Source organism: Pipistrellus kuhlii, unplaced genomic scaffold (assembly GCF_014108245.1).
Source record: "Pipistrellus kuhlii isolate mPipKuh1 unplaced genomic scaffold, mPipKuh1.p scaffold_m20_p_14, whole genome shotgun sequence".
NCBI classification, from domain to species: Eukaryota; Metazoa; Chordata; class Mammalia; order Chiroptera; family Vespertilionidae; genus Pipistrellus; species Pipistrellus kuhlii.
In genome coordinates, this window is record NW_023425449.1 from 14,555,361 (window position 1) to 14,568,553 (window position 13,193).

Here is a 13,193-nt window from a genome sequence, read left to right on the forward strand (position 1 = left end):
CCTGACTTTCCCAGTGTCTACAGAATAGGGAGCTGAGCACATTTGCTTGATTACCCTAGAAGGCTGGCAAATTTGGGCTTCTCATTATTAACATCACCAACTCTTTTTTCCTTCAGCTAAAATAACTAGAAACTTGAATAACTATGACAGATTATAGCTATCAACAGCCGTTCCATAACAAGAACACATAATAAGTAAATTTTGATGATGTAGGGAGAAGAGATAAAAAAGTTTGAAATGTTCAATGTTTTATAAAATTGCTTCACAAGCATCAGCTCAGGCAATTATAAAAATCCTGAAGCTGTAGAATCTGTTTTTGTTCTTAATGAGAAAAGTAGACTCAGATACCTTAGGAACCTGCCCAAAACACTACAGTGAGTACAGGTTTTCCACTACAGTTCAAAAACCCCCAAGCCTCAGAGGGGAGGAGAGAAGACAAATTTGACCTACCTCAAATTTTGCCTGTACGTCTCATGAACAGATAAATTAACATAAAATTGATTATATATTTAGTATTATTGCAGCTGCTATTTAAAGATATTAATGAGTATAATTCAGTAATGCATAGATTTTCTGAAATTCTGCCCCAAACTAATGTACATTATAAAAGAGGTTACCATTCACCATGATTATTTTATGAATATTTTTACAATGAGACACATTCCCTTCCATATTGGTTCTGTCTGTTTCTGTGACATTTTAATGAACAAAAGTGGATTACTTTAATAATCCTAGTTCTATAAAAGGAAGTCTTTAAGCCAAAATGAAATAAAAGCTAGGCTGCAAAAATATCATCATATTATTAAAGTACTGATGGAAGTATGGGGTTTAAACACAAACGAGGCAAGAATTTAATGTAATTTAAAAGCAAATATTCTGGGGAAAGTCAAAAGAAATGAAACTTAGGAAATGAACCATTAGGGAGAAGAGACAACTACAGTTTATAAGTTATATGTTTATGATAGAAATATATGGGCTAATGCATTCAAAAGTCTATGCATGAATGAGTGCCCACTATGTGTCTCTGTATCATGTCTTTAAATTTTGGTTTCCTTATAATCACCTATTAGAAGCACAATTTTGGTACCAAATTTCTATTTCCCAAGTATGCAATTTTCCCCTGTTGGTGGTGGTTGCTATTTATATGCCTGGTGTTAAAAAAGCTAACTTTTCATTGCTTCCTGATTTTTAGTCATAAATAATGAAAACCTATTGATTGAACACTGATGGTGGTAATCTTACTATTTTGCCTGTTTTGTCAGCCTTCCCATTAAATTTTATTTGAGATAATCTGATATTTTATATTGAATTAACAGCTTCTTTTCCCTTATATGTTGGAATTGTGAAAAGTTTTCCTGTACCTGTGAATACAAGGTACTGTTCTGAAAAAAAATCATGCCAAAAAATTATAAAACAATGGATACAAAAGCCTATACAATCAGAACATTATATTAGCAACAATCCTTATCTAATAAAAGAGTAATATGCAAATTGACCATTACTCCAACACACAAGATGGCCACCCCCATGAGGACACAAGATGGCTGCCACAACATGGCCATTAGGGGAGGGCAGTTGTGGGCAATCAGGCCAGAAAGGGACAGTAGTTGGGGGGACCCAGGCCTGCAAGGAAGGACAGTTCGGGAAACCAGGCTTAGGAGGAGCAGGTCTGCAGGGGAGGGCAGTTAGGGGTGACCAGGCATGCAGGGGAGGGCATTTGGGGGCATCCAGGCCAGCAGGGGAGGGCAGTTAGGGGCAATTGGGCCAGCAAGGGAGCAGTTAGGATTTGATCAGGCTGGCAGGGGAGTAGTTAGGGGTGATTAGGCTGGCAGGCAGAAGTGGTTAGGAGCAGGCAGGCAGGCAGGCACGGTTGGGAGCCAGCAGTCCTGGATTGTAAGAGGGATGTCCAACTGCTTGTTTAGGCCTGATCCCACTGGGCAGTCAGACATCCCTTCAGGGGTCCCAGATTGGAGAGGGTACAGGCTGGGCTGAAGGACACATACACCCCTCTATGTACGGATTTCATGCACTGGACTTCTAGTGTACAATAAACACAGACTGGAGTGAGCAGCAACTACAGAAGAACCCTCTACACTTCTTCATTTAGATTTGATTATCTGAAAACATTCTTCTTTGACAGTTTTGTCTATAATCATTTTTACTCAAGTTCAAATGAAAGGAACTTTTAAGTTGATCTATAAATATCTGAAAATGGCAATTTCATCAGACAACATGTCCAAGGTATAGTGATTAAACCATTTATTCTACCACTTACCATTCATATTGCTAAGCTATCTGTAGCTTACCATCCTTATAAGTAAAGATAATGAGAATATACTATTATATATACCTCATAGGTTTATTTGAGGCATAAATGAGCATCTGAATGGTGAAAATAGAACTTGGCAAATAGCAACTCAATCAAGATTTGTTATTTATTATTTCTGGTTTTCAATTCAGTATAATTTTTTTATGTTGAATGTATTAGTCAAAATATTTTTAACTGTAAGTTTTGGGCCAAGTTCTAAACACATAGAAGTTTGTTTTCTCACTTAAGAAGTCTGGAAATAGGCAGTTTCCTCAAAGACTCAGCAATGTCAGGGTATTAGTCAATGTTTCTGGAAATTATTTTGGTTTCTGTGACCCCAATTCCTATTCATGATCACAAGATGCTACAGCATTATCTGAGAGTATTCATAGCAAGGAAGAAGGGGACAGGCAGAAAAGAAAAATAAAAAGACTTCTTTTTCAAAGAATATTCTCTTTATGTCTTATTTTTCCAAACTAGATTGCATGCTCAACTGTAGGCTAATAAAGAATGAGATTCCTATGATTGATAGAGGCTAATAGGAATTTATTCTCTAGGCTTGGTGCTGGGGGATTGCTATCCAAATAACATCGTGGTTTTGTTTACAAGGCAGAAGAGTGGAAACACATTGACAAGACAAATGATAGGGCCACTTGAGTGTTTTGTTCCAAAGCTCCCCTGTGATAAAGCTTGACTAACCACGTAGAGTTGAATTATTACTGGTCTGTTAGTTCCTTGTTATTTCAATAAATAACAAAAGGAGACCAGGACTTATTATTTGTTTTTTTGCTCCTGAACAAGAAAATAAAGAACAGGTCTACACAATTGTATAGGGAAATTTAGTGTATGTCGATAATCCCTTTTTCCTCACTGGTAGTTTATTTTCCCTGAACAATTCAGATTAATGCTTTCATTCCTAACTATATTCTATCTATCTGTTTATACATAGTCACCCAACATAAGTACAAATATATTTTTTTGCCTGTTTTGTTTTTAAAATAAATTGGACAGTAAATAATCCCCATCTATTATAAATTACATTTATAGGGTGTCCCAAAAAATGTATACACATACTTTGAGTAATTATAAAAGCAGTGTTTATTAAAATACATTTCATTTTAAAATTTGAGCTATTGGCTGTTAAAGTGTATATACATTTTTTTGGATACCCTATAAAACTGAAAGGAAAAAGTTTTTTTTCTGATTATGTAAGATATCTTATAATGCTCTCATTTTCAAAGTTTTGCATACAGTTGATTTCCTTTTCATTGAAAATATAGTCAAATATGAAAATGTCTATTCAGAAAATAAAAGTAATTTGCTAGGCTTGCCCTTAGGTTTTGTAGTTAGTTTCTTTTTAGTCTGTTTTCCACTAGGCAGGAGTTCTACCTTAGCATTCTTCTTTTACCCGCTGCTGCCTTTGGTATAATACACACCAGAAATTTCCTAATTTTTTGTGAGTGTTCTTTTACACCAATGATTCCTAAGGTATCATAGCAGCTGGCAGAGATACAAATATTTATGAGAACATCATGTGATCATTAATTTATTTTATCCCCATTTGGCTGTTTCAGCCCCATGTAGCTAATATTATATAATATAATTATGTTACTATATGAAACTGGCCCAAGAACACAAGAATACTGTGGTAAAGAATTGAAAGATATTTGAAATGTGTTAGTACAGAAACAGAATCAAGTTCCTTTATGAGGGACTGATTTTCTGGTCTGAAAGCTTATAAATTAAAATGCATGATTTATTCTCACAAAAAGTTTTGCAAATGATTTTTATATAACATATGGATTTTCAGCACTTTTGAGAAAACAGTAACTGTAGTTTCTGTCCAAATAATATACTGACCAAACTCTTCTATGGACTAGGTAACCTATAAAAAGCTACGTAATTCACACATGAGAACATGTTGATAAAGAAAATGTAGAGTAGACATTAGGCAATGGCTTCTTTTTAGGAGATATTTAGTTCAAAACACTCTGCTAAAAATTAAACCAAAACCCATGGATAAATACCTTTCAATCCAAGGCTTCATTTCTGATGAGAGAATAGAAAGAAAAAAAATATTATGGCCATTAGCCCTGAGAGGTGTGGTGACTATATTCAGAGGCTGTGATCTGTGGTCTCCTAGCTTTAATTGGCCTCCTGGGGTATATAGAATGCTGTGAGTTTGTCACACTTGTAGAGATCTTGGCACAAACTATTTACAGCTGTTTGGAGCCTTAACACACAATAGAAAGAGCCTGCTGGGCCTGGCATTTGCTGACACAGCCTTGGACTCAATGGAAAAGTCTGGCTTCTTTTTTGAGGTCCTCATAGTGAAGGACTTGCAAACTGTAAAGTATACAAAAACCTAAGAATCGACCTCAGCAAAGCCAAAGCTCTTCTCTGCAGGGCTCCAGGGAGTCTAGTGCACTTTTTCTGCAAAGCCCTGGAACATTTTCACCTCCTCCACTTGAATAAGGTCCTCCACAACAAAACACTTTAGAATATTTTTCCTATATTTACCTCGCAAAGCGATTATGATAGAAGACCCTTCAGACATCTAGTGGTTTGAATCCAGTGCACAGGCGTGTTTATTTGTTGCTTGTATCCTCATAGTGTTTCATTTTGCTTTGTTTAGTTAATCTGAATCAGTTGTCAGCTTTTAAAAATGAAGACATTTCACTTTTTTTTAAAAAAAATCTAATTCATTTGATTCTCTGGAAAAATCAGATCTGGCAACATGAAGTCTGAGCCCCTCTTGGCACCGATGACTGGGGCCAGGAAGCAGTTGCGCTCTTTGGAAAGGACATGGTCCCCTCTGGAAGGCCTCCTGCATTTACATTCACTGCCTGAAACTAGTAGGCACTTGACTTAGCAATCACTATAAATAAAATATGTCTTTAAAATTTAGGTTTCAAAAATAAAAAACAATATGGAATATTATTATAAACACTATATCCACCTCTTAATTTCCTTATATAACTTTCCTACTTTGCTTAAGAGGTTTTAAAGAAGTTAAATAATAGCTTGGCTGGTGTAGCTCAGTGGTTGAGCATCGACCTATGAATCGGGAAGTCACAGTTCTATTCTAGTCAGGGCACGTGCCAGGGTTGTGGGATGGATCCCCAGGAGGGGGCACGAAGGAGGCAGCCTATAAGAGATTCTCTCTCATCATTGATGTATCTATCTCTCTCTCCCTTTCCTCTTTTCTCTAAAATTAATAAAAATATATTTAGAAAAATTAAAAATAAAGTAAAACATTATAAATTTAAGCTCCCTGTTGATCCGACCCAAGTCTTAATTATTTTTCCAACTATAATACATAGATGAGCTACTGACTTTAGTCTTCATAATTTTCATGCATCCTCTTTTTACCTCTATTATGTAGCTACTTATGCATTTTTAAAAATTGTACCCTTTGCAAAGTATCAAGTTTTATGTATGTATCCTTCTGCACCTTGCCTCATCCACTTAAATTTATATTTTAAGATTTATCCAAGCTGAAATATGTAACTCAAGTTAATTCATTTAAACAGAGCTATAATCTGTTGAAATTTATTTTGTGATCTATTTTGTGACTATACCTCAGTTTATTTATCCATTTTTCTATTGCTGAAAATGTGTCCTTTGCAATTTTGAACTATTCCAGGCAATGTTGCTTTGAAAATTCCTGGGCACTCGTGTGCATGTGTACAAGAGTTTCTTTTATGATATACCTATCAAGGAATTGCTGGGCCTTGAGATGTACTTAGTCTCAGTTTTTCAGATATTGCTGAATTTCTCTCCAACATTATTTAATTTAATTTACCCTCCTATCAACAGCATGTGAGAGTTCCTGATACTCATTTTCCATACTATTACTTGTTACTTTTTCTTTTCTTTTCTTTCTTTCTTTCTTTTTCTTTTTTTTTTTTTTTTTTTTGTAATTTACTGGAAGTAAATTATGTTTTGTTATTGTTTTAATAGCATTTTCTTGATTACTAGTGCAATTGAACCCCTTTTTGTAAATTTATTAGCCTTTCAAGTTATTGAGGTTTACTTGTGGTTGTTTTTTTAAATCTTGGTTAAACACATTTCTTCTTGCACTTATGGCCACCATTTGCAAGACTTAATATTTAAGCCATATTCATCTCACAGATTATTCTGTCTGACCACTGATACAGCCCCACCCATTCTCCCACTCACATCACTCCTGTTTACTACATTCAATCATGGTTGACTGGATATCAGTATGAGAAGCCTCACCAGGACAGCTGTTAATACATTGATACTAATCCAGTGATGTCAGTGGTTATGTCGGCATTGCTCTACCTTCACACTGGCCTGAAATTCTCATTTTTCCTCTTTTTGTAAAAATTTGCCTAAAATCCCAAGTTTCCTATTTTTGCCTTTTTAACTGTCATTTTAAATTAAGAATTGACATCTATTTTATTAACAACAATAACTATTTTTTTCTGTTTATTATTTCTCATAGGATTTGAATTTTTGAAGATATGTTTTTATTGGTTCAGAGAAGAAGGGAGAGGGAGAGAGATAAACATCAATGATGAGAGAGGCTCACTGATCAGCTGCCTTCTGCATGCTGCCCCACTAGGGATGGAGCCCACAACCCAGGCATATGCCCTGATCAGCAATTGAATTGTGACCTCTTGGCTCCTAGGTTGGTCGATGCTCAACCATTGAGCCACTCTGGGTAGGCAGGATTTGAATTTTTAAAGAGGAAGGATAAGATAAATACATAGCAGCCACAACACTGTCTATGTGACTTTTCTTTTCCAGATACTTTATTTCAATACTTGAAGGCAATTTCAGTTTCTTTGTTTAATAAAGTTAAAGAAAAAAAGTGAATATATTAAATATGTCACTAAGAATTAGAGCTTCTCAAATAAAGTTTTGTTGCTGCATCAAAAGGGCAGCTCTCTGCCCTGCTGACCATATGTTAGGCCAGGGAATTATAGACTTTTATAGTAAACCAGTGTTCAGTGGGTCTGGACATGATCTGCCAGCTATGAGGCAATGTTTAGGTTAAGAAATCTGTCTCAGAGACCGGGAATGCTGAAACATGGGTAAAGAAAATAAATGTCGTGAGGGACATTCACTTACAGAGAGCATATTTGTCCCATATGAATACCTTGCTAGCCTAGAACAATCCAGAGATTTAACCTCTGAGGCAGCAGCTAAAGCAGAGAGTAATAGAAGTGATGACAATAAAAGGGAAAAGGAAGGGGATGACTGGGGTGCTCATGGGATTGTGATATTTTGTTTTCTGAGAGAAGTCCCCAGGTAAGAAATGACACAGTGGGCTGTTAATATATTCAACATTTAGTCAATAGCTACTATAGGTCACATACAGTGCTATACAATAGGAATATAGTAACAACTACAACAGGAACACACAGTATGATAGGAAAGAAACATGCTTAAAATAAAATGTGCTATATTAGTGGCTTATATCATACTAGAGGCCTGGTGCATGAATTTGTGTACCAGTGGAGCCCTCGACCTGGCCTGTGGGGATCAGGCTGAAACCGGCTCTCTGACATCCCCTGAAGGGCCCCAGATTGTGAAAAGGTGGTTCTCAAGTGATATACCCCAGAATCGGACTCCCTTCTTTCTGGTTCCTGGTGCATCACCTGAGAACCACAACTGCCAAGTCACCGCACCTCAGCTGCTCCTATGTTTAGCATCTGCCCCCTGGTGGTCAGTGCATATCATAGGTACCAGTCGGATCATCTGCCCACTGGTGGTCATTGCACGTCATAGCTACTGGTTGAATGATCAGATTCTCACTTAGGCTTTTATATAGATAGTGGTCACACAAAGGAATAAGTAACTTTTTATTGAGTATTAAGGAAGACATCACAGATGAGAAGTGCCTGAACTATAAGTGGCAGATACTGTTGACTGCTGCTGACTTAGTTGAGTTCTCAAAAAAGCAGACCTCAAGACAATGAATTGGTGAGATCCCAAAAAGTACTGAACAAGTTATATGCTAAAGGAGGAAAAGTTATTGACATGCATGACTACCACTGTGAGCAACTAGGGCTCCATCCTACTGGTGACCTTCTGGAAGATAGTATAGAAGAAATTATATAAGAGTATGAATTAGATAAGGGTTTCTTGTGTAAGACTCAAAAAGTACAAATCTGGTGAATGTACTGATAATTTTTACATTAAAATGGAAACTCTTTATAAAAGATACCAGAAGTGAGAAATGAGTCAAAGCCATTTGTCAACCAAAGATTTAGTATCTAAAATATATGAAGAATCCTTCCAAATCAACAAGAAAATAAAAAGCAGCAAATTGCATTAGCTTCAAGCTCTAAAACTGCTAGGCCTTCCCTTTCCAGTTATATTTAATTTTTAAAAATATATATATATTTTATTGATTTAGAGAGAGAAGAAGGGAGAGGGAGAGAGAAATAGAACATTGATGAGACAGAGAGAGAGAGAGAGAGAGAGAGAGAGAGAGAGAGAGAGAGAGAGAACAGTCTGCTACCTCTTGCACACCCCCTACTGAACATCATCGAGCCCACAACCTAGGCAAGTGCCTTGACTGGGAATCAAACCAGTGACCTCTTAGTGCATGGGTCAATGCTCAACCATTGAGCCATGCCATCTGGGCTATATTTAATTTTTAAGGGGCTCCCCAAAATATCAACCAACATTGTAATAAAATACTTTTTTGAAAAAAATACTAAGAACTATAATTCTGACAAACAAATAAATAAAGCATATCATTTAATAAGTATTTGTAACCCTTGATCAAGAGGTTCAAGATTCTATCTTCTTAAAGATATTGCAGTGTAATTGAGGAATCAAGGCATAGGCACATTAAAAATAACTACTGCAATTAGAGAAGTAATCACTTAACAAATAAGAGAAGCAGTCACTTAACAAATATTTATTTAGAAGCCCAGTGCACAAATTCATGCATCACTGGGGTCCCTTGTCCTGGCCTGCAGGATTGGGCCAAAATTGGCTCTCTGACATCCCCTGAGAGGTCCCAGATTGTGAGAGGGTACAGGCCTGGCTGAGGGATCCAACCAGTGCATGATTGGAGCAGGAGAGGGATGCAGAAGGTTGGCCAGCTGGGGTGGTACTATGGGAGGGCTCGAGGGCATGTCTGACCCATCAGTTCTGATCATCTGGATCCCAGCATCAAGCTAATCTATTAGTTGGAGTGTCTTCCCCCTGGTAGTCAGTGCACATCATAGCAACTGGTCGACCGGTCAACTGTCTCCCCCCTGGTGGTCAGTGAACATCATAGTGAGCGGTTGAACAGCCTTAGCATAGCATTAGCATATTATGCTTTGATTGGTTGAATGAACCACCGGACAACTGAACACTTAGCATATTAGGCTTTTATTATATAGGATTGTGAACTCTGTTCCAGGTATTGCACTAGGCACTCAGTATCCAATAACTAGTAAAGCAGTTATGATCAGCCTTTATGGAACCTATACTCCAAAATTTAAAGAAAAGTAAATAAGTGATTAAGTGGAATCCTTAAAAGTTCTGTAAGAACAACTGTCAGGCTGCTAAAACAGAAATTAAAGAGGAAATCTCTTTTAGATTGGGCCGTCAGCACAGGTTTGTTTGAGAACGTGTGTCTCCTAAAAGGAGAGGAGAAATCAGTCAGGACAAAGGTGAAAGAAAACATGTTCTGGGAAGTTTAAGTGCAAAGTAAGCTTGTTTCCCGAGCTGAGGTGGGAAACAGCTTGGCCCTCTTGAGTAATAGAAAGGAAGCCAGTATGGGTAAATACAGTAAACAGCCAGAGGCTGAGATAAGGCAAAAGAACCTTGGTATACTCTGCTGGCAGATGGAGGTTTGGAATATGCTATATTACATCTCTTTCTTAACTACTGAAGTGTCAGAATTAGAAAACTGACCTTGTATACTGTGTGAGTAAAGTTTCGTTATTACTTAATATTAACTTGGATAAAAATAATAAAGGAAATTTTGGTGAAAACCTTTTGGCTGACTTCTTTCTTTTGGAGTTTGAATGCCAATGTCACTTCTTAATGAAAGAACCAATCAATTAGGACTTGACAAAGAAGAGGTGGACAGGGGCCTGATTATGCCTGCCCTTGAAACCAATGGCATAGAGGTTGGATTTTTATCTAAATGCAATTGAAAGCCACTGAAAAGTCTTAGTGTAGAAAATAATTTGGTTGTTTTAAGAAGTAACACAGACAATAAATTCGAAATGGTGAGATTAGTATGTGTGATGATAGAGGGGGGTATTTCTCAATGGTTTTAAAACTGGAACTTTAAAAAACTGGGAAAATTAGATAAGCATGAGAGAGAAAAAGCAAGAGTAAGTGCAAAAAATGAGAAAAGGTTCTGAAGTGGGCTGGGGTGGGAGAAAATAGGGCATATACCCATCTGACTCAGGTTCCCAAGTTCTGATCAAATTATAATGGACTTTGCACGTCAAAACTTAGTAATATTTAGGTAATAGGAAACTCCAGAAATGTCATATGCATGATGTAATGGCACTAAAGTTTCAGAAACATGAATTTGGTGGAAATGTGATGGGAGGATCCATTTGAAAGTGGACAAGAAAGTAAAAAACCAAATAAGAAAAATCTGGCCCTAGCTGGTTTGGCTCAGTGGATAGAGCGTTGGCCAAGGGCACATGATTGGGTTGCTGGCTCGATCCCCAGTAGGGGGCATGCAGGAGGCAGCAGATGGGTGATTCTCTCTAATCATTGATGTTTCTAGCTCTTTCTCCCTCTCCCTTCCTTTCTAAAATCAATAAAAATATATTTTTAAAAAATTATAATCTTTAAAAAAAAATCTGAGCAACAAAACAAAGTCTGAAGTAAGATATACATTTTCTTTTTAAAATTTTTCATAAGCTTGGCAATAGCAGTTTTATTCTTTAATTTGCAGGCCAAGAAGACACAGATCAAGAACTAGATAAATGCAGCTGAAGCTAGGACAAGCTGTAGGACAGGTCCCAAGGGAAGGTCACAAGAATAAAAAATCACAGTGAACATTCAAATTGGGTGTAGGTATGACTGAGTTGTATTCTACGAATCTAATATGTAAGGTGGGGTACAGTGTCTGGTATCATGTATGTATGTTGATATAACCATTAGTCAGAGTTGTTAGAGTCAGGTAAGTGGTCGAAAGGCTGTGGGAATGAAGGAGAGACACCCAGAAGAAGGGAACTGGCAGGCTAGGTTGTTCATTAAAATCCATGATGGAAGTTAAGGAGTAACTTAGCCATAATAAACATATCCAAGGTTGCCTTTTGAGTATTTTAACTTCAAGTAAGTAAAATACTAATTAAATAACCCAACCTTTGAGAGAAAGTGGTACCTAACACATTGCAAGCTTTGATTTTGGTGGTCTCAGGGCCTGGACTGACCTGAGACTGCTCACTAGAGGGAAGGAGTGTGGTATAATGCAAAAGAGCCCAGGCCGGCATGGCTCAATGGTTGAGCATAGACCTGTAAGCCAGGAGGTCACAGTTCAATTCCGGTGAGGGCACATGTCTGGATTGCTGGCTTGATTCCCAGTGTGAGGCATGTAGGAGGTAGCCAATCAATGATTCTCTGTCATCATTGATGTTTCTATCACTCTCTCTCTCCTTCTCCCTTCCTCTCTGAAATCAATAAAAATATATTTAAAACAAACAAACAAAAAACAAAAGAGCCTGGGACCTGGACTTATAATCTGGGTTCTCTCTGACACCTTATTGGCTGGGCAACAACTTATAAATCTTTCTGAACCTCACTTTCTTTTTCTAAAATATACGGATACTAACACCTGAATGGCATAGTGGATATGATAATGTTTGTAAAAGTACCTGATACAAAAAATAATTTGTTAAATGGAAGGTTATTTTTTTTTAATATCATTAGCAAAAATAGCTGGAACCTATATCAGTTGTTACTTTGAAGGACTATTATAAAAACTGGAATACCTGTTCATTTCCTTAGTGCTCTAAGATAAAGAAGTCATAAGAATAAATGAGTATATAATATGTATATACTTGGCCACAGACGGACATATATTGATGGTAAAGAACAAGGGACATCAGACACAAGGGTTCAGAACGTGGAGTGAGTCTTTGGTAAGCCTGATCTTTATGTTCACTTCTGAAATGTTAGTGATTCATGGCATTTTAGAAAAGCCTCTGAGTCCAGGCAGAAACTATTATATAAGCATCAGACCCTTATAAAGACATGTGAAAAATAACAGAGTATTAAGTCACTCACTTGGCAGTTGGTGCAAAAAAAAAAAAAGTGATCTACATTAATGAATATGAACTCAGAAAAGCCAAGTATGCTTATAGGAGCAGGAACTTTAAAAGACTGATATGCTACTTTAGGGTATAATGAAAGTAAAATTATGCATAAAAGAAAAGTTATTATAGAAGAGAAATGGTAGGTATTTAGAAAGTTTTGTAGTAGAGCTACTGAGGTACGGAGAAGAAGGGATGTTTAAGGGCGAAGTCCCTTCAGATATTCACCTAGAATCTATACCTCCGCCAATTGGATTACTTAACATCCTAAAATGTAATTAACTATCTGGTTGTAACTAGAACCTGTACCTCCGCCATAGGATTACTTAACATTCTAGAATGTAATTAACAAGCTCCAAAACAAGAGGAAGAAGGTCTAACTTGTCTAAAATTCTTGTTACTATCCCCAGAGTCTGGCAGTGGTTGGCACATAGAGGATCAAGGTATAATATACCTGATATTAAATGAATAATGAAGCTAGCATCATATAAAATACTGTAGCAACTCTTTTGGGAAATAAGGTAAATATAAGAAATTTCATAGGGAGAAGAAAAAGGAATAGAGGCAGTGCAACAAATAGGCAGACATGTTATTTGTTGTTATTGCTGTTTTTTCACTCCCTAATGCTT